Source organism: Diabrotica undecimpunctata, chromosome 2 (assembly GCF_040954645.1).
Source record: "Diabrotica undecimpunctata isolate CICGRU chromosome 2, icDiaUnde3, whole genome shotgun sequence".
NCBI lineage: Eukaryota > Metazoa > Arthropoda > Insecta > Coleoptera > Chrysomelidae > Diabrotica > Diabrotica undecimpunctata.
The window spans coordinates 139,659,315-139,682,777 of NC_092804.1; the positions used below are offsets into that span (position 1 = coordinate 139,659,315).

Below are 23,463 nucleotides of genomic sequence, written 5' to 3' on the forward strand. Positions count from 1 at the left end.
ATGATTGTGCAGATTGACTCCCATAAAAATTTGTAACGGCGAACGCGTGTATAGAAGTATAACTTCTACCGGCAGTCCCACTGGACTCTCACACCCGTTTTTTTTTTGTTACAGATTGACATTCCAAGAGATTGCGGATCTCATTGAGTCAGAACAATTTTAGGGGGATTTTAACAATGAAACAGTTGATCGGGTTTATATAGAGCCCCCGGAAAACCGAGAAGAATCGGACGAAGATTCCGGAGATAAATCTGGTGGTGGACTTGACAATTTATTAAGCAAGCAACTGCAAGCTTCTGCAGAAATAGTATTCAACAGTGGAGAACGAATTGGTACTGGCGATTATGAAAATATTGAAGATATTGCACATAAAGACTCTAATGAAGGTAATACCATACTCCGTACTAAATCTGGTAAAAATAAAAAAAAATAAAAAACAAGTAAACTGGTTAAAAAATCGTGACTTACCCGAGATTACAAAACAAAACATATTTCCAATTTCAAAGTATGCAAATATGTCACCAGTGGACCTGTTCGAGCTTTTCATTACAGTTACTTAGTGTTGAAGCTACTCGAAACTCTCAAATTAAAAATTGTTTAGAACCAAAAATTACAACTCAAGAAATGAAATGCTTTTTAGCAATTCTTGTAGTTTTTGGTTATGATAAAAAACCATCAAAAAAAAGTTGCTGGGATTCTTAAGATAATATGCGAAACACAGCCGTTTATAATCCCATGCGCAGTGACAGATTTATTCAGATCATGAGATTCGTACATTGTGCCAATAACACTCTTCTTGAACCCGACGATAAACTGATTAAACTCAGACCACTTATAAATAAGATAAAAACTAACTTTCTAAGCCATTGCGGATCAAGAAATCGCCTATGATGAAAGCATGATAAAATACTTTGGAAAACACGGATGTAAGCAGTATATTCAGGTAAACCCATCAGGTTTGTTTCTAAAGTCTGGTGTCTCAATTCCAAAAATGGTTACCTTATCAATTTTGAGGTTTATCAGGGAAATATGCCAAATTCTAATCGACAGTATCCAGAAAAAATTGGTGAAGCAACAACTTCGTTATTGCAGCTTATTGAAGAGATACCCGACGAAACTAGATCTTTGCCATATCATTTTTATTTTGATAACCTGTTCACTTCCATCGATATTCTTTATTATTTAAAAGAGAATGGTTATGAAGCAACAGGGACAGTTAGAGAAAATAGACTAACTTTCGAAGAGACATGCATTTTACAGCACAAGTGTATTTAAAAAGGTTTCAAAACCTACCTAAAACTGCTAAACGACCATCCACATATTCACCTAAAAGCAGGCCTGCTGTCGATATTAGGTACGATCACAGTGATCAATATGTTGAATATGTTCCGAATAATAAAAGAAGACGCTGTGCTGGCAGTTACGCACAATGGAGCGCTGTGAGAATACAATGTGGCAAATGCAAGGTAGGGTTGTGTATTCAGTGCTTTAGTGACTTTCACAAACAAAATTTAAGCTTTGTAAGCAATTTTCATACTTTCATAATTTTTGTAAAATTAACAATAAAAATATATCTTTTCAAATATTTGTTTACTTTAGTAGTATAGGGGACTACTGTGTCATATATGGTACATGTTTACACTATGGTACACTATTAATATTTTAGTCTTATATTAGCTGCAAATAAAGTGACTTAAACTTGTTATTTAATACAATTATTGTAATATATAATTAACTTGGAAAAAATTTGAATTGATTTTTAATTGTACAAATTATTCGTAAGTACATTTTTTACGATTAGATTTCATTATTTGACATTTAAGATTGAGGTTATGAGGTTATTAAAAGTTAAACATTGTATGTAGTAAATAAAATTAATGATTAAATTGCAGTCGTCATCATCAGTGGCATTACAGCTCGTTATGAGCCAAAGCCTTCTTCAGAAAAATCTTCCATTCGCTCCTGTCTCTGGCAACTCTTCTCCATGCTTTAATTCCGATGGATTTTAGATCATCCTCTATGTTATCTTGATACCTAAGTTTTGGTCTTCCTCTGGCTCGTCTTCCCACTGGTTCTCTTCGGTCGAAAATTTTTCTGATCGTTGCATCTTCATCTCGCCTAATTACATGTCCTATCCATCGAAGGCGTGCTAATTTAATACATTTTACAACGTCAGGTTCCCCAAAACTTCTATATAACTCAAAGTTGTAGCACCTACGCCACAAACCCTGTTCTTGGATTCCTCCATATATTTTCCTTAGAATTTTTCTCTCGCAACGTTTAAGCAATTCTTGGTCGTTCTGTGTAAGTGACCACGTTTCTGACCCGTATGTTAACACTGACCTTATTAGTGTTTTATCTATGGTAACTTTAATTTTTCTGGGTAGTTTTGGGGCCATCTGTTTCCTCAAGCCATAATAGCACTTATTGGAAAGCACTATTCTTCTTTTACTTTCTTCGCTGACATTGTTGTCTTTGGTCAGCAGCGAGCCCAGGTAGATGAAGGTGTCCACACCTCCCAGTTTCAGATCATCAATTAATAGTCTAGGTATCTGGTTGCCTGATCTAGTACAATACATATACTGGTTTTCTGTGCGTTTATTTTTAATCCCATTCTCAGTGCAGACGCTCTTAGTGATCGAAATGCTTCGATTAGAGATTCTGTGGACTTAGCAATAATGTATATGTTATCTGCATATCCGCCACTTGTACAGATTTATTAAAGATGGTGCCATTCGTATTAATATGGCACTCTCGAATTACTTTTTCTAGTGCAAGGTTAAATAAGAGACACGACAGTCCATCTTCCTGTCTCAGTCCATTTTTACAATGGAAGGGTCTTGAAAAGTCGTTTTGGATTCTGACTACACTCTCTACGCCTGTGAGTGTAAGTTCCGTTAGTTGAACAACATAAAGCGGCATTTGAAATTCCATCATAGACTGTAGAAATTTTTGTCTGTTGACTGAGTCGTATGCGGCTTTGAAATCCACGAATATGTGGTAGGGGTCGACTCCGAACTCAAGCGTTTTCTCAAGAATCTGCCTGACTGTGAAGATTTGATCCGTTGTTGATTTATTGGGTCGAAAACCGCACTGGTAGTTCCCAACTATTTGTTCAGCATAGGGGGTCAATCTTCTGTACAATACGTTGGTCAATACTTTATATGCCAAGTTAAGTAGGGTGGTGCCCCTATAATTATCACACACCATCACATCTCCCTTTTTGTAAAAAGGGTCCAGTACATCTAATTTCCAGTCCGCGGGCGTTTCCTTCCATTGCCAGATTTTGGTTATGGACACCGCATAAAACACATGCATAATTTATGCATGTGTTTAAAAAGGGTGTCACCACCATACGCCCGGTTTCATAATGACAACCTAAAGTACACTTTAACTAATGTTCATTTTAGACTAAATTGCATAACTTTAAAAAAATAATAAAATTGTAAACAAACTTGGACCAATATGATTATTATTGAAATTTACACTTTAAGTAAAGTTTATATTATTGAAATTTACACTTTCACTTTAATTTAATTTTCACGTCAAACTTATTACGAAATCGGGCGTTGTATCGGGCATTTTCTTTACTAACTACTTATGAAATATGCTAACAAAATTGCAGATTTCACCGCTGCACGCGCACGATCGTTTCTCGTATCCCCTCCAAGTACTTACACACAGCGAATAGGTATTCCGAAAGGTATTGCAAAATTCATCGTGGTCACTCCAGTCTCAGCGACAAATCCAGGCCAGGTCCACCCAAAGCAGCAGTCACACATCAAAGTATTGATGCAGTTCGTCAGCTAATTAAGGAAGTTCTTTGGGCATTTCAAAGACCTCGATCCAAAAGATCCTACATGAAGAACTATGTGTTACGAAGTTGGTTTACCGTAGGATCCTTTATTTGCTCACAGAAGAGCAGTTCGTCAATTGGTGTCGAAAAACATTGGAACTGTTCAACAAAGAAAGTTCAAAAAACGTGTATAGTGTTACGATAGATGGTGACGTGTCGTATGACTCAGAACGGTAAACATGTTTATCACTAATATGCTTATTCATTCGAGTATTTTCTAGGTAATGCCTACCTGACAACACCCTTTGTTATAAAAACAACAGTTCGAAACTTCTGTAGACCAGCCGATGTGAAAATACCAGTTTGCCGTTATCATTTCGCCGCTCAGTCTGGTCGAGAGGGTTGTCGACGTTTCGAGATAACGGCAGTTTATGTATATAAATGAAACATTTTATATGGAAGAACAGTTAATTCTGAAGATTCGCGCCGAATTATAATAAATTGTATAAGTAAGATAAATTATTTAATAAAGACTGTGTTAGATAAAGATAAAGTGTTATAAATAGAACCTTTTAATAAATAAAATAGAATTATTAGAAATACTACAATAGTATTGTTAGTGGTGATGAATTTTGGATTTACTCCTACGAACCGGAAAATAAACACCAATCCGCTATGTGGGTGTTTCACGATGAGGAAAAACCAACAAAAGTATCCGTTATCGAAGTTTGTCAAAGAAAATGGTCGCAACTTTTGTGTCAAAATCTGGTCATGTGGCAACAATTGCTTTAGAAGATCGAAGAATGGTTATTCCTGATTGGTATGTAACCGTTTGTTTACCAAAAGTTATCTCGAAACTCCGGCAATTCAACACACAACGACGAATCTTCAACATCTTCACATGGCTCAAAAGACAATAGAGTTTTTGGAGATTCAAAACATTGAATTGTTACACCATCCACCGTATAGGCTCTACGTAAGTTTCAACCACTTTCTGTTCCCAAATATCAAGAAATCCATCCATGCATTTAAAACTGCGATTTTGCAGGTGTCAACTGAAGACTGAAAAAACTGTTTTACCAATTGGTTTGAACGTATGGAAAAAATGTATCGATCTTGGTGGGACATATTTTGAAAAACAATAAAGTCTATATATTGTTTGTCTTTATGGCTGTATGCAAAAATAAAAAAACATCCCTCGTACCATTATCTTAATTACTTGCTAGAACAGGAAGTTTTCAATTCAAAATAACCACCGTGTGCATTATAGTTCATCTCTTTTTTCAGTCATCATGATACTGAATGGATAGCATAATTAATCAGGATAAATAAAGGTTAGTTAGTGGTAGACCCAATATTTGTTAAATCGAGTATTATATTACGCATATTTTTGTTAGTCAAATAATTTACTTGTCAATAAACCAATCGTGACACGTGCCATTCCATACATTGCTCGTGAATTCCCCAACTACGATGGTCAATTTATCATAATATTGGTAAATTAATATATTGCGTTTCATGCATACTCGTTTCATTTCTCACAATTGATGTTTCAGGACTGAATAATATTCAAATTGTACAGTTGTGCGTAGGTAAACATTTATTGAAAAGGTTTTACTCACTCATTGCAATAAACAATTAAAAATTTGAAATACGAAATCAAACGAAAGAAACAGAACAACATTTTTGCCATATCTGTAATCAACTTAAAAAAAGTAATACAAAATTTGCAGTTTAAATTGTTGTTTAATATGTCAAAAACCATAAATTGCAAAAAAAAATAGAAAATTGGAGCAAGAAAAAATATATTGAAAATCACCCATGTTTCACATACCACCATAAAATGTCAAAAATACGAAATATAAACTTATGTTTATATACGAAATAATGTATGGCCGCCACGTTGGTTTATCACAGCTCTACATCTACTGTTCATACTCCGAATCACATTGTTAATGTCTGCTTGAGGTAGTTGTGTCCATTGTTCTCTCAGAAGCTCTTTTAATTGAAACTCATTGTAGATATTGCTCATATGTGGAGTAGTTCTTCGTTAGAGCATGTCCCATACATGTTCAATGGGATTCAAGTCCGGTGATTGTGCTCGCCACGTCAATACATCAATACCCTCGTTACCCAACCAGTTTGTTACAATATGCGCAACATGTGGTCGAGCGTTATCATGCATAAAGTAAAAATTTTCTTCAACAGTACCAGCAAACAGGTTCAAGAATAGTGTCCAAATATTGCTGACTTGTGAGAAAGCCACGTGGAAAAATGAGGTCAGTTCTTCCGTCAATCATGAATCCGCCCCATACCATTAATGTACCCCCTCTGTATTCATACACTTCTTCAAGATGTCGTAATCGTTCTCCATTTCCGGGTCGTCTCCAAATTCTTGTCCGTCGATAATCTGGATGAAATCCATATCTAGACTCGTCACTAAACAAAACTGTGGTCCAGTCATTGTTAGTCCAATTCTGAAACTCTTGACACCAGGTTAATCTTGTAGATTGGCTTCATGGAGAGGATTCCTCACAGTAGTGCTACTAAATGATACATTATGTGCAAGCTGTAATTCATTAACCAGCACGGGGGCTGTGATCGTTGGCTGCCTTCTGGCATTTAAAATTAAATATCGGTCTTGAGCGACGGTTGTTGAGCGACCACGTCGTGGATGTTGCTTGGCTGGACTCCCAGTGTCTCTAAACTGACGCCACAAACGACTTACGACGCTTTGGAAAACACCCAGCTGGTCAGCAACTTGAGTTTGTCACGTACCAGCTTGAAGGAGGCCCACGGCTCTACTCATCTCGTCCAACGTTAAACGTTGTCGTTGCATGGTAAAAAGACAATATCTTTAACTTACCAATTAAGCAAGAATGGTATAAAGTGACTAAAATTAAAAATAAACAAAACATAAAAATGTCGATTTTTTTCCCTCATAAAAAACATTCTAAAATACGTATTGCTATCAGTTTTACATTTTTTTTTTTATAAGAAGTGAGTGTCTGTATCAAAAATTATAATACAAGCAAATTTATATGGTCATGAAATTTCTGTCATTGGTATTGTCAAATTATTAAAATATCCTTAGACTTTTGCGTTGTATATATATATATATATATATATATATATATATATATATATATATATATATATATATATATATATATATATATATATTTATATATATATATATATATATATATATATATATATATTTATATATATATATATATATATTTATATATATATATATATATATATATATATATTTATATATATATATATATATATATATATATATATATATATATATATATATATATAGGGTGGTTCTTAAGTAATTGTATAAAAAGAAACCATAGATTCTACACTTTAAAATATTACGATTTAAGCCAAATTGCTTTAATAAAATGTTGATGTCAAGAAAGATACAGGGTGTTAAAGTGGAAATTTAAAATTTTAATTTTCGCTATAACTTTTATGTTTGTGAACATTTATACATCAAAATTTATAACTGGGTACTATTGAACATCATAAATTATAATTTGATGCATGCTTTAATGTAGCTGATAGAGGGCGCCACATATGCCATATATGTGGCATACATTTGCACTTAACTTTTTTGCTCGTTAAGTTATCGGTGTTTGTGATATAAAATATTAAAGATACATTATTTTGCCAAAAAAATGTATACTTGTTAATAATTTCAATACTACTTGTTTTCGAGATAATCGCATTTTACAAATCAACTACATAATTCAGATTTAACGCAATTACTCCAGACAACGAAAGAAAATTAGACAAAAACATTAATACTTCTGAACTTTGGTATAAAATGCCTTTAATAAAGTTAATAGTTAATGAAATATGAAATAAAATAAATATATTACCAGGATAGGATAGATAGAATCAGTTTTGTATTAAATTAAAGTCATAATCAAAATATTTTATTTATAAACCAAATTAAGAAATAGTTACTAAATAACATTAAACTTTTTGTCAAAGTAAGTGTTCGATATGTCCACCATTTTCTTTAATTCATTTGTCAATATGTTCTCACTGCTCTCTCTCTATAATGTGGCGGTGTACCATCTTGCATAAACCACATATATCGCCTTATGTTTGATGACAATTCTTCCAATAAATCAAATAAAATCATTTTATAAAAAATGTAAATAAATCTCACCATTCAAATAACAAGGTTATTCGCATGTACGTAAAAAATAATTACCAATTGTTCCAAACCATACGTTTATTTGAAATTCATGTTTAAAATGCATATCGTATGATTTGGTACCATTTGTAATTATTTTTTATGGACATTTATTCGAATTACCTTTGAATGGTGAGATTTATTTACATTTTTTATAAAATGATTTTATTCCCAATAAAATAGTAAATTGCATTAAGATGCCACAAGAAAATAGCTTCAGAAAAATATATATTAAGGTCTTAGTGTATATCTCTCGTTCACTATTTATAATGATACATAACTAAATTCAATCAAAAATTATGAACGGATACTTTAAATTAATTTACAAAATTAATTTAATTAATTTAAATTAATTTTAATATACCTTAAAATTCTGGAATAAAAGTTTTATTGCTGGCCAGTATAGTCAAAAAATTCCTAGTTGGTAGATCGTAAAGAATTAGAAAGACAGAGAGTAGATCTTGAGTCCGATTAAATTGGCCAACCCTATAACATACAATATTGTATTGAACAATAACAAACAGTTCGTTAAAGGTAAAACAAAATCTTTTATTTCAAAATAGTTAGTCATATTTATTTTTCCGTCAGTTAAATTATATGTATTCGCTTTTTCCCAAATTACCAATCTTCGCAGTCATTTCTAATTTGAGTGGAGGATCATGTTACCGAGGTAAGAATTAAAAAAACAAATAAGGGTCGGTATAATCCAGCTCCGGCGGGATTTTTCTCGGCGTTTCATGAACTTTCAACTCTCATAAAGAATTGTTTGTCGTCAAATCGCATCGCTAGGAAAAATAAAAAAGACAGGAGAAAAACCGACAAAGCGGACACAAAGCCTTCGACAGATAAATTAATTTGTTCAGACCTCGATTTTGTCTCATATAGAGTGTGCACCCCAAAAATATCCCTTTTAACAGAGAAAAATAATGTAGATGGAGAATATTAAGTATAATAAGAATGCATCGTCCATTTAATTATATTCTAAATTTACGACAAATTAAAAAAAAGAATAAACTGGAGTGCCTTGATTAAGAAATACAATTAAATCCTTTATTTTACTGGTTGTGTTTGTGCGTGCATTTTAAAATACATGATTTTACGAAGACTTTGACAAATTTAAAAATATCAAAATGATCGAACTAATGAAAACTTAAAACATACATAACATACCATAATTCTCACACAGCAATGCTTGGACGTCAATCCAGAAAAACATGCTTGTTTCATAGATTTCGAAAAGGCTTTTGACAGAGTACGCCATAACAAATACGAAGCGTATACGAAAGTACTCCTCAACGATATTCTTAAGAGAATATGTATAATATATAGTATATTATACATGGTCGCCACTATTGTTTAACGTCTATTTTGAACATATTTGCCAGAAAGATTTATCAAGAGCAAATGAAAGAATAATCATCAATGCGAAAGTGATAAATAATATAAGATATGCAGACGATACTGTTATGTTGAGAACAACATCGGGAGACCTTTAACTTTTACTAGATAAAAAATTTATTAAAATCCTTTGTAAAAGGTATATATTTAATCTTAAATATATACCTTTTACAAAGGATTTTAATAAATTTTTTAATATATGGTATACAGCCAAATACAGGAACGTAGATTCCTTGTGGATTTTACTAGATAATGTAAATAGATTATGCAATAAATACGGTATACAGATTAATACGAAGAAAACCAAGTAAAATCTTTAGTAAAAATCCAATTCATCGTGTAAACATTACTATAAATAACATCCCAATTCAAACAGTGAATAATTACAAATACCTGGGAGCTATGATAAACGATATAAACGACGATAAACAGAAGATATCCTATACCGACCACGTTAGTAACCAGGACGTTTTATTAAGAATCCAAAAAGGAAAAAAGTTGTTAACCACAATAAAACAGCCAAAATCTAATACCTCGGTCACATCATGAGGAACAGCGAAAGATATGGGTTGCTGCAATTAATTCTACAAGGAAAAGTAAAAGGAAAACGAGGACCAAGAAGGCGAAGGATTTCCTGGCTAAAAAATCTGCATATATGGTTCAACACAACAACCACAAATCTATGGTAAGCAAACTTATATGTTTTTAGCAGAAATTTCGGCGGAGTTTTTTAATTATTAACAATTTAGTGAGAAAAATGTGACTTTTTTTTTAGTTTTCTCTTACAGGTACTAATATACGACAAGGAAACTTACAGGGTCACTTGCTTCTCGTCTAGGGGCCCATCAAGACATTCTTAGTAGACAAACAAAACTGGACCACGGAAAAGGTGTTATAACATTTAGGGTAAACAAAGGATAGAAATCTAAACTTCCACACGATCATGAAAAATTCCAAACTCGCTTACAAATTCTATAGAACCGTGCATGTGTCTGACAAGAAATCTATTATGATATTATATATTTAGCCCTAAACTTAGTATTTCCACCACCAGAGAAAAAAACCAGTACCTTCTGCTCGATTACATATACAGGCAAAATATCAACAAAAATAGCCAAACACATAAAAAAGAAAGGAATAACACCAGCTTTCAAAACAAATAACAACCTAGGCAAATATATTAAAAACAACAAGAGCCAACATAAAAAACACTTAAACAGTGGTGTGTACAAACTTAAATGTGGCGACTGCCCAAAAACTTACATTGGTCAAACAGGTAGAAATTTTAATAAACGAATAGCAGAACATAAAAGGCCTATCAATAATATAAAAACAGATTCTACATACGCACTTCACCTTCTAGATCATAATCATTCTTTTAATGACGAATTTAAAATTCTCCACATTCAAAATAAAGGCCTTAAGCTATCTTTGTTAGAATCTATGGAAATCAATAAATTAAAAACCACAGATATAATTCTGAATGACCAGCTTGAGATAAACAGTTCACCCCTCCTCAACATATTTCATTAGAGACTATAAAGTGTAAACCCATGCCAAAAACAGATCACTTGAGAAAGGCAATCAGCCGAAACAGCTGTAGTAATAAGAATTTAAAATAAATTTTGTGGAAGTTTTGGAGTTTTCAGTGTTTTATTGTTACATAAAATGAATTTCCATCAAGTAACGGTCGAATCCATCAATTATTATATATTTGTTGTGAGCCAGTAGCGAATGGATATTGAATGGTGCATACATATTAAATTCGATTAATTTTTTGTAGAGAGAGTTTAAATGCTGTTGAAATTCCCTGGGGTAAAAGATCAGTTTAGTACCTTGTTGTACGGCGGAGAAGCATGGACTCTAAAATAGAATAATATAAGAAGCATTGAGTTTCGAGATCGCCCGAAGTAATACCATAAAAAAGAGAAAATAAAAATATTTTGGAAATCTGCTGCGGGGACAAAAATACACCTTCGCATACATTTCATTTAATAGCACCGTTGCATCCTAACGTTGAAGACATTTTATATTGCAAAGTACCTACCCACTGGCCAGAACAAAGAAGGCTAATTGTTAGCCTTAGAAACATATTTAAAAATACACCTTCCTACAAAATATAATACAGGGAAAGATTAGGGAATGAAGGAATCCGGGCCGAAGGATAAGGGACATTTTGTTCCATCCGCATTACATGTCCTATCCACCTCAGACGTTCTATCTTAATATGTTTTACGATGTCAGGTTCCTGGTATATTCTATTAAGTTCGAACTTGTATCGTCTTCTCCAAACTCCATTGTCATTCACCGCTCCATAAATTCGCCTTAGTACTTTTCTCTCGAAACATCCGAACATGTTTTCATTATTTTTTGTTAGAGTCCAGGTCTCTGAACAATATGTTAGGACTGGGCGTATTATTGTTTTGTAGAGTTTTATTTTTTATTTCTCGATATAATTGTGGATTTAAGGAGGAAATTGAGCCCAAAATAGCATCTGTTGGCCGTGCAAATTCTGCGGTTTATCTCTGGGCTAGTATTATTTTCAGTGTTAAGGAGCGCTCCCAGGTATACAAATTCATTCACTGCTTCGATGACGTCGTTTTCTACAACAAGTGGTCGTAGTATTTGTGGTTGCGTGCTTTTTTTTATTGTATAATGGCTTTGGCATAGCCAATTAGCCAGACTATTTGTGGTAGTTACAATTTTGATTTTATTACCTAAGCCTATTTATAATATAAATTTACAGCAAGTAATATGTTCGTATACACATTCAATTTTTGACATATTTACAATTTTTGATATGAATATCTAAAACTACTAATAATTTAAATTTACAGGATGTTATGTATTCGTAGATACATTTTAATATCTGCTTATTATTTGAAAAAATAATTGTATTTAAATTGACAGGCAATGAACAATTTAGCTCAACTAGTTTTTCATACATCATTTTGATACTTTGTACTGTCCACACTCCAATATAAAGTGCTGCACATCTCCCACTTTACCACAGGAGCAATATGGGTTATCAGTAATACCTATGCTGTGTTTGTATGCAGGAGTGAGTGCGTGGTTTGATCTTATTCTGTTTATTGTTTTTATAAATAACCTATTTGTCTCATATTTGAACCATCTCTCATTGCGTATTAGTGGTTGGCAAGCTCTAAAGTTTATTCCAGTTGTACTTTGGTTGTATAAACGTTGCCATCTTTGTTTGCAGTTGTTTCTACTGATATTATCTATGTCTGCTACTGGAAGAAGTATGTTGTTTTATTATGTTTGGTTAAAGCTGCAAATTTAGCTAATTTGTCGACTTCTTCATTTCCTAATATTCCAGAGTGTCCTTTTACCCAACAAATAATAATCGAGCTACCTGCGGAAATAATATCATAATGTAACTCCTTTATTTCTATCTCAATATGGTTTAGGTTTTTTGTGGTTTTGATAGAAGTGAGTTTGTCCATAATGCTTCTACAATCAGTCAGAATGATATAATTATTCATACCAATAGAGGCCATATATTTTAAGTTGCGTGCTTATTTTCATATACAATATATTTAAAATTTGTTTCAGTATTGCAATCTGATGAACCTTCGATTTACCACTTCTGAAACCAGCCTGGTATTTTCCTACTATCCGTTCTGCATGGTGCCATACGGTGACATAGTACTATGGAAAATATTTTATACCCGGCATTTAGAAGCGTATTAAGCGTTCAAGAAGTAAATATTTAAAAAAATCATGATACACCTCATTACGACCCTGTTTGACTTTCACGTGCAATTGTTTCCAGTTGGGAATATGTATTATGAATGAACTGCAACGTCAGATAACATCGCAAGAAAAAGTAAATACCAAATATATAAGACCTTTACACACATACATATGGTTCAGAAACCTGGACACTCTCTAAAAGTGAGGAAAGATTACTATACAAAACTATACAAAATATACGGATATCATAACATTCATTAAAATATGACGGCTGCGTTGGATGGTACATGTGGAAGGAATAGTAGAAGGCGAAATATCAAACAAAATAAGCAAACAAGTACCAGTAGGAAAAGAACTAGAGGAAGACCGAAATTAAGTTACATTGAGCAAATAGAAAATAATAAAACAACCTTAAAAATAAAAAATTTGAGAAAAAAAGCATGACACAAAAATGGAGAGGAATCCTGGACATGCCAAGGCACAAAAAGGGCTGTCGAGCACTTAATGATGATGATAGTTTAGATTTTGATATTTTTCATTTATTTTGCCACGCACTAACCACTTTTCCTTTGACAGACTGTCTTAGATCATTAGATACCAGAATTAGTCGCTTTGTGCGTTGAGATCACCTTCTTCATTTTTTTTTATTCCGGTATGAGATAGAAAATACATAAATTTGACTTCGGAGTAGATTTCTTGTACCCATAGCAACTAGTTATTTTTTATTTACTAAGACTAAAGAGTTATTGAAATTTTTAACTATTTTATTGAATATTATTTATCGTTTACAAATACTTATTCTTTATTTAATTATCTCTGTTGTAATTTAATCAAAGCGTTGTATACGAATAGATCTTACCGATACTCATATATACCAAGACAATTGTAAATGGCTGTGAGTGAACTGTGTTACAGTGACTCAATTAGATATATTTCGTACCTAACCAACTAAAAGTGATCTAGGAAATACATAAGCGGTTGTCATTTTCAATATGGAACATTTCCGTAGAAGTTTCCTCGGGGTCGGCAAACCCGTAACATCCTTTGAACCCGACTCAAATTGCGTTGGAGGTCGCAAATGCGAATAGAAAGGTAACGCAAGATATTGTTAAACTATTAGGAAAGTTTAAAGCTGGTATATTAACAGAAATAATAGTATATAGTGTAGAAACGATCATCTTTTAGTCGGTAAAGATACTTAATTTCACATTCAAGTAAATACAATATTCACTTAACAAATATGTGATGTTCCTGTACTAGATGGTGCCAGTACTATCTAAGATTATTTGCGATCAATGTACTTATTCAAATATGTTTGGAAACTAATGAAAACGCTTATACACTCACCGGCATGAAAAACAGGGACCACTTGAATTTTTGATAAAATTGGGAAACGGACTTTATTTTTTATGGTAACTTTTATTAAATGTTGGCATACTGTGACTGCCAGCTTTTATTTAAAACAGCAAAAACTTTTATTTAAAAAGAACTATACAAACTTACAAATAAATACAACAAAATTAAATAAAAAAATAACAAGGAAACATATCCAAACTACTTCTCAATTTAGTTAATACCTCATATAACCTGCACGAGCCTGTATCTTCTATTTAATGTACCATATCGGAATAATTATCCGACATTGGCGATCACCGTGGAATCGTTCTATGAACAGATTCAAGAATCATTGAGAACTACCAAAGCACGTGACGTCACAATCATAATGGATGACCTGAACTCCAAAATTGAAAAGGGTGGCACAAGCAACGTGGGAAATTTTGGATTAGGTAATAGAAATCAAAGAGGAGATAGATTGATACAATTCTGCCAAGATAATAATACGATTATTACAAACACGTTCTTTAAATTACCTAATAGACGTTTGTACACGTGAAAATCGCCAAGAGATAATGAACATCAGATAATGAGAAATCAAGTAGATTACATAATGATCAAAGAAAGATATCGGAATAGTATTACTGCAGTCAAAACACAACCTGGAGCAGATATAGCATCTAACAAAAACTGGGAAAAAATAAAGGATGACTTAATAGAACCTTAGAAGAAAAGTATCTACGCAAAATCAAAGAAAAGAAAAAAGATTGAATGACTGACGAAATACTAAACTTGATGAACAAAAGAAGAGTATATAAGGACAAAAATAAATCATTTTACCAGTAAACACAAAACAAAATACGGCGACAAATTCGAAAGAATTTGAAAAAAAAATTGGTTAAAAGAAAAATGTGATGGAATAGAAATGCTACAAAATAAACATGGCAGCTTTAGTTTACACAGGAAAATAAAAGAATTAACTAGAAGACCAGAATACAAACAAAACTAGTTGATGAAAAGGAAGACACAGTGATGGATACAGAAAACAAATTGATGGTATGGGCAAAACTATATAGAACAGCTGTTTAACGACAAACGAGACAAAATAGATAACGAATATTTCCTTTGAAGAGACTGGACCAGAAATAACAGAAAGTGAAGTAAAACACGCAATTAAAGAAAAAAAAATGGGAAAGCAGTAGCACCAGACGAAATACCGACAGAAATATTGCAACTTATCGCCGACTGCAATATACATGTTATTGTCGAATTATTTAATATCATATACACAACAGGTATATTACCTAAAAAATGGCTTCTATCAACATTCGTGACTATACCTAAAAAGAAAAATGCCAGACAATGTTGCGGTCACCGTACCATCAGTCTAATGTGCCACATACTAAAAGTATTCCTAAAGATTATTCATCGTAGAATATATAAAAAGTTAGAACAAGACATTGTACAAACTCAGTTCGGATTTAGAAATGCTTAAGGAACCAGAGAAGCACTATATGCAGTAAATGTGCTAAAACAGAGATATTTAGATGTAAACCAGGACATCTACGTCTGCTTCCTAGATTATAACAAGGCATTCGATACAGTGAAACATAATCCGTTAATAAAACTACTGAGAACAAAGAACATCGACACACGGAATATAAGAATAATAAATAATCTGTATTATGAACAAGAAGCTGTCATAAGAATAAATAATTTAAAAACTAATAAAAAAAATCAAAAGAGGTGTTAGACAGGGCTGTGTCTTGTCGCCATCACTGTTTAATGCATACTCAGAGGAAATATTCAAAAAAGCATTAGAAGATGAAGTAGCAGGCATAAAAATAAATGGCCTACCCATACGTGAAATAATAAAATCTATATATAAAAAATCTGCAAAGAATTTTAGATAAGGTTGTTGCAACGAGTGAAGAATTTGGCCTGTCACTAAACATAATGAAAACAAAATTCATGGTTATATCAAAGAAAAATATTAGATACATCAATCTAAACGTAAATAATAAGACGATAGAACGAGTTCAGAATTGTAACTATTTAGGGGCAAACATTAATGAAACAAACGATTATACCAAATAAATTAGAGTTAGAATAGAAAAGGCTAGAAGTGCATTCAATAATATGAAACAAATATTATGTTGTAGAGACCTCAGCCTAAATCTTTGAAAACGAGTACTAAAGTGTTATGTATTTTCTGTTTTTTTATATGGTGTGGAGACATGGACTTTAAATAAACAATGCTCAATAAATTTGAAGCATTTGAAATGTGGACATATAAAATAAAAGAATGCTGAGAATCTACTGGACAGACAAAATAACCAATGAAGAAGTACTAAGAAGAATAGAGAACATCAGGGAGATGTTCTCTATTCTTCTTAGTACTATTCCATCAAAATAAGAAAACTACACTATCTGGGTCATATAACATGTGGTGACAGATATGAATTCCTAAAACTAATACTGCAGGGAAAGATTCAAGGAAAGCGCAGCATAGATAGAGGAAGAATGTCCTGGCTGAGAAACCTCAGAGGATGGTTTGGATAAAGCTCAACTGAACTCTTTCGAGCTGTAGTGTTAAAAGTTAGAATAGCAGTGATGATTGCCAACCTTCGTCGCGGAGATGTCACGTAAAGAAGAAGGCGATCACCATTGTGAATGTTTGTCGATCTTCTGCCACATGTCCATTCATGAATCTTTTTTAAGCAAGAAACCTGTTTTCTTCCTACACATCTACGGCCTTCTATTTTGCCTTTAAGGATCAGTTGTAGTATTCTATATCGATTTCTCCTCACTATAAATATGTCCCATATAAGACATTTTGCGGTGTTTCACAACTTAAGAGTCTTTAGTAACTAATAGACTGTAGAACAGCATTCATTCTTCTGGGCATACTGTTAATTAAGTTTAAAACAAAACTTTATTCTGGGGTATTACTTCCCATTTTTCTGAAAGAACCACTTTAAGCTGACCTAAGGTAAGAGAACCAGGTAACCGGCTTCGAATACGTCTACCAAGCCTCTCTCACATGCTCGATGGGATTTAAATCAGGCCTGTGCACTGGCCATGCCATATGGGTAATATCAACATCATTTAGGTACTCTCTGACTATGCGGGTCGTATGAGGACGTGTATTGTCATGCATCAGTGTAAAGTTTTCTCCAATAAATAGTGCATATGGGACAATATAATTTTGCCTCAATATAAGATATATCAGCCCACACTATAACTGAACCTCCTTGAAAACTTTCTCTAGGACTAAAAATGCACTCAGCATTTCGTTCACCATCTCTTCTCCAGACTCTTTCGAGACTATCCGGGAAACGTAGACAAAATCTGCACTCATCGGTGAAAATCACATTTCTTCAGTCCTCTGCATTTCAATCGCGATGGTCGCTTGCGAAATGTAATCTGCCTACACGACGTTCTCTGGAAAGTTTGCGTCCTGTAGCGGGTCTTCGAGCAATCAGATTGGCCTCATTTACTCGTCTTCTAACTCGTTCAAAAGATTTTCTTTTCTGACATGTTGACTGTTTCTAACCTCTATACCAGTTTAATGACCATTTCCTAGTCTTGAGGACACTATTTCTTTTCTGAGGACCTGCTTCAGGATGTCGAGTGTAAGCGCTCCTGTCTCTATGAAAGTGATAAAAGTGGAAAAGACACGTTGCACTGTACTGCCTGAAACTCCATATCTGTTAGAAAGTGACTTCTTCCGTTCTGAATAAAAGCAACAATTTCTGCACTACAAGACATCTTAAAATTGACAAAAATTAACACAAGTACGATAGTAATAAACACTTTTAACATACATAAACATAATATGAATGAGCATTATCTCTCCTGATGCCAACCAATATGTACCTTCGTCATGTTTTAAAAACTTTAAACTATTTGTCCTTGTGTCGTGTTGTGTTAATGTATAATTGTTAATGTTTATAACATTCTCAATAGATTGTTGGATAGGCCAAATTTGAAGAAATGCACCTGAAGATGCCCTAGGAGCGAAAATGCTTGGGCAAGATTTAATAAATAAACTGTGCTCGAGATCTGCCTTTCATTTGATTAAAGTTTAAATAGAAAATGCCTCTCCCTTCTAATCTAAATATTTTTATCGTTCTTAAATATTGCCGTCGCCAACAAATAATCTCTTCTGTATCGTTCATTATAAGGTTTTTCTTTGATTTTCATAAAAAAACCGAATTCTTTAAGTAATTTTCATAGCTTATCTCGGCCAAAGTGAGGAAAATTATTATGTCTTATTGCCATTATTTAACGGTTGTAAATTTTTTGTATGTTACTGATACACGCTGATATTTAATCGTTGCATCTCTTGTATTAGATTCTGTAGTTTCCCAGGTTCGTACATACTCCTGACATTATATGTGCCGATTGTAAACACGCTTTTATTTTTATTTTTATCATAGACATTTCTCTTGTTAACGACGTGAGACGTACTGTGGTGTTACGTCTTACTGCGAATTTTCTCTCCTGTCGGACATTGCTATTTGATGTCCGTGATCAGTAAGTTTTTTCTTTTGATCCATCGCATATATCAAGCTTTGACCAAGTTTTTGATCCATCCTCCTTCGGAGCCCATTTCTCTACTCCAGGACAAAAGAATGCCCTGTCAGCCTACCAACTCGTCCACCCGAAGCCGTTGGTCAGTAGGTGATTGCTTATACCGGCAATCACTCGTGAAATGTTTAACATAGCTACTTACTTAGCTAAGCCTGCAGACCATAATGCACTTGCCGGGTATGGCACGTGGAGCAATAAGTGAGAGTTAGGTGTCTTATTAGGACCAGTTATCAAGAACCATCTCCCGTATATGATGCTAGATGTGATCATTCCGATAAAAGATGTTACCTCTATAATCATCGAGCAAAAAGACAAAATAGGGAATTTAATCGTTAAGAAAAGTGGAGACCAAAATTCATAAAAGTGGCCTCTTAATATGGAGGACATATCCAGTAATGCAAAGGCGTCAAATTTAAAGTAGCTATAAAATATTTTTCAAAATGAGTCTTAGACGAGAAAGTTTTAATTAAATAATAACGATAATAATATAAAATGTGACACAATGGTTAAAAAACTTCAATATAAATAAGCTTTCATGTGGCATTTGGGACAAACAATAACATAACCCAACTAAATTTGATTTCTTAAACAAGGAAAGTGACTCTCTTTCCTTGTTTAATGTTGCCTCTCAAAATAGCACTTCCCATCTAACAATATTTTTGCCCCCACTACCTCTACATTCTCTCTTCTGTCTTTTTGATCGATGTCTATAATATAACCCTGCACCCCCAAAATAACACTAATACACCATAAAAAGTATTAAGTTATTAATTTATTATTAGTTTAAATTTTCAGAGAATATTTGTGAAGAAATCTTTATATGCGTATGTATTAGCAATTGTACAGTAGCCATATCCAATACGAATCAGATGTCGTTTCTCCTTTTTATTGACTTTTTTTATTTGTAAAACAAAAAAGTCAGTTGTTTCATACTACCATATTCATATTTTTATGACTAGATAACGGCGTTACCTTCATAAAATACAATTTGGTAACTAACTTCGTCTATTCCTCCTCCTTCTTTTCGCCCAACGCAGATTCTCCTCCACTTGATATCAGAATGGTCACGTGGGTCGCCGGTATCACGGCAAGATATGACACACGTCACTTCCGGTTCGTTGCTCACTTGTTTCTATAGACTCTACTATTCGATGATGAACCGGAAGTGAGGAGTTGTTTCGCTTGCCTGCACTAAAGATTTGTTCCGTCGTTTTGTTTTTTACTATTCCGCCGTTCTACCAATAAGACCCCTTGTTATGACGTAGATAATGAATTGTTTTTGTCATTACTTGCCTTTCGATGCGAACTATATTGTTAAAATAAGTCTATTCTTAGAATTGCTCCGTTGTGCTCAATAAGCGTAATTAGAGAAAATTAGATTCATTGGATGATATAACATTAAGTTGTGAGGACTCATTAATTTATTTCTCGAGTACTTTTAAATACTTTAAATCTAATTATTTTGATTAAATTGAGCATTCCCTGTGTATCAAATTCTCGAGACAGTAGTTAAAATCACTGAGAGATTTTATATTTACAAAATAACAGTTAGATGTTTGTATGGAATTAAGCCACAATTATTGATGGTAATGCACAAATCTCATTTTTAATTAACAAATATTTAACGTTTCAATTTCCACTCCGGAAATCGTTTTCAAAAAAGATTATTATACAAATTCTGAAAAAATCTATAACCAAAGTTTTTGGATCTCGTAGGGAAAGACCTCGATCTTGTAGGCAAACAGCATATAATAGCTGTACAAAATTTGAGGGTGGTGTTTTTAACCTTCTTCTTCTTGAAGTGCCATCTCCGCGGCGGAGGTCGGCAATCATCATAACTATTCGGATTTTTGAGACGGCTGCTCTAAAAAGTTCATTAGATGTACATCCGTACCACTCTCTCAGGTTGCGCAGCCATGACATTCTACGCCTCCCTATGCTTCTCTTTCCTTGGATATTGCATATTCCTTGGATCCCTGCATAATCAGTTGTAGCAAGGTGTATTTCTCTTTGTTTGTGACGTGTTCTGTCCACGATATTTTCAGAATTTTTCTATACGCCCACACCTCGAATGATTCCAGTTTTTTCATTGATGTCGCATTCAAGGTCCAAGATTCCATTCCATAAAACAAAGTCGAAAAAATATAGCACCTCGCTAACCTAACTCTTAGTTCCAATTTTAAATCCCTCGTACATAGCACTCTTCTCATTTTGTTGAAATTTGCTCTAGCCTCTTCTATTCTGATTTAGCCTTTTTAACCTAGGAATATCGAATTCTGACTGTTTTGTGTATTTTGTGTTATACGTTTGTGTAAAAAAACTGTATCGTAATTGTGGTTCAGTGCGTAAATTGTGTGTTGCATGTGTGTTGTGTGTAAGATTGTAGACGATGTTTTTAGACGTTTTATTACTCATCCATTGGTGGTATATTCTTGTTGTTGACTTCTACTTTCAGTATTGGCAACCAAAGTTTGCTGAATTCTGCTGATGGGTTTGCTACACATTTTTCTTCTTTGCGTAGGATGAGGGCTGCCTCTTTGAGTTTTCTCTTTTTCATGTCTGTTTCTTATAATCTTTCTATTGTGGTCTGTGCTCGTTGTCGCAGGCATATCTACATATCTGGAATTTATCACAGTCTCTGTTCTTGATGTATGTTTCATGCTCGTTTATCCTGACACTTGGTGGTCTTGTAGTTTCTCCCACCTAGAAATTATTGCATTCACAGGGTATTTTATAGATGCAGTTATATAGTAGATAACAGATAGCAAGATGCAGTTTTTTATCTTTCTTGTGTGTCGTTGGATTTGGTTTTGGACAGGATGGACGTCGGTATGTTGGTTGTTTCGAAAGTTGTTGTAATGTAGTACTTGTTTCTTATCCTCTTCCGTTTTTCTGAAAAGCTCTTTACATATGGTATTGCTGTCATTTTTGAGTCCCTTTGTAATAATAAATATAAATATATTGGGGGTGAAGACACCATTCTAATAGATTGGGGGGGTTAAGCGTGATAATTTAGGATTGAAGCTGTAGATGAATCGACTAACCCCCTCTAATGAATTGTCTCGACTCTGATAAGGGCTGTCACCATTGTAGAAGACGTCTGTCTCAATGTCCTTATCAATGCCTCTACAATTTTTTTAGGAGATACTTATCTCTGCGAGCGGGGCAAGGCTTACTGGTTCCACTAGTCTGGACTGACTGGTTTCGCCCTCGCGGATTTACAAGAGGGTAGGAAAATTTTCAGGAAGGGAAGGGAATAAGGACCTCTCAGTCTCAGGTCCTGCAAAGAGTGAGAGGCTATGGGCTTACGTTAGAAGCCGGAGCACTGCATAAGCGGAATGTGTATCTCTTCTAGTCTCGACCTGTAACGGCTAGTAATAACAAAAACAAATTTCGAGTTTACAATGTAGTAACTAGACTGTACACTACAAAATATCAGTTATGACCAAAATGTTCGATCTGGCGCGAAGGGAGACGAGAAGAGACAAGCAAGGAATTAAAGGTCGGACAATTCCGTATCATTAGATATACCTGGGGTTAGTATATAGATCTTAGTTACCTCCGCGTATCTTGGCTCTAGCTAGGGAATACGCCTCCAGTCTACCGGGATTTGAGATTGCGAACCTTCGAATCTCCAGTTGCCGACACTTATACGTCACACTATCCCGTCGAGTTAAATAGCGCGCTCACTCGGCGCCTCTCGCGTGGGCCACCCTCAGGCGCCGAGTTCTTACTGACCGCTGACCAACTTCTGCTTGTTTTTTATGTATTGCAAACTCCTCCTTAGATTCTTTTTGTCACGTCCATGTGTTAAACTGGATCACGCTATGTAAAACTACTTAGTCAGCTCAATTCTTCTCACTTGTTTAACAATTCGTACCTTGTATTAATTTCCAACAAGGTCTAAGTGTCGTAATTTTTTAAACATTCAGGCCTATGTTAAACTGGGTCAATTGTTTTGTTTTTAATTTGAAATGTATACGTTAAACTGTGTCGAATTTATTCTTTATTAATTTGGAATATATAATAATTACTTAAATAATTATTACTCTTTACTAGGCTAATTATCACTTAATTTTTCCTTCTTTATTTCCTTGCTGTTTACATTACACCTTGTAAGTGTTTCTGGATTGCTTGTGACAATGGGTAGTTATTTTTAGTCAGAACCTTTGCTAGCAGGTGCTTCGGACTATATGATATAGGGATTTGATAATTCCTTTGTTAAAAGTGCAAAATTATATATGTCCATGGACGTAGTTCTCCAATTTGTTATCATAATTGTTTGTAGGTCTTCCTTACACGCTTCTAGCCACTTTTTTCGTGGTCGTCCTATTCTCTTCTTTCTTTCCTCTCTCAGCAGCGAGTCCTTTGCCCGCGTTCCATCTGCCATTCTCGCAAGATAGCC

At 33.9% G+C, this 23,463-nt stretch overlaps 1 protein-coding gene across 2 annotated transcripts in view; it reads right to left on the reverse strand.

Annotated features, from left to right (window-relative positions):
• The window catches only part of LOC140434941 (membralin), a 575,630-nt gene that overhangs the window by 471,344 nt on the left and 80,823 nt on the right, over positions 1-23,463 (reverse strand). The gene's annotated exons all lie outside the window — the stretch shown is intronic.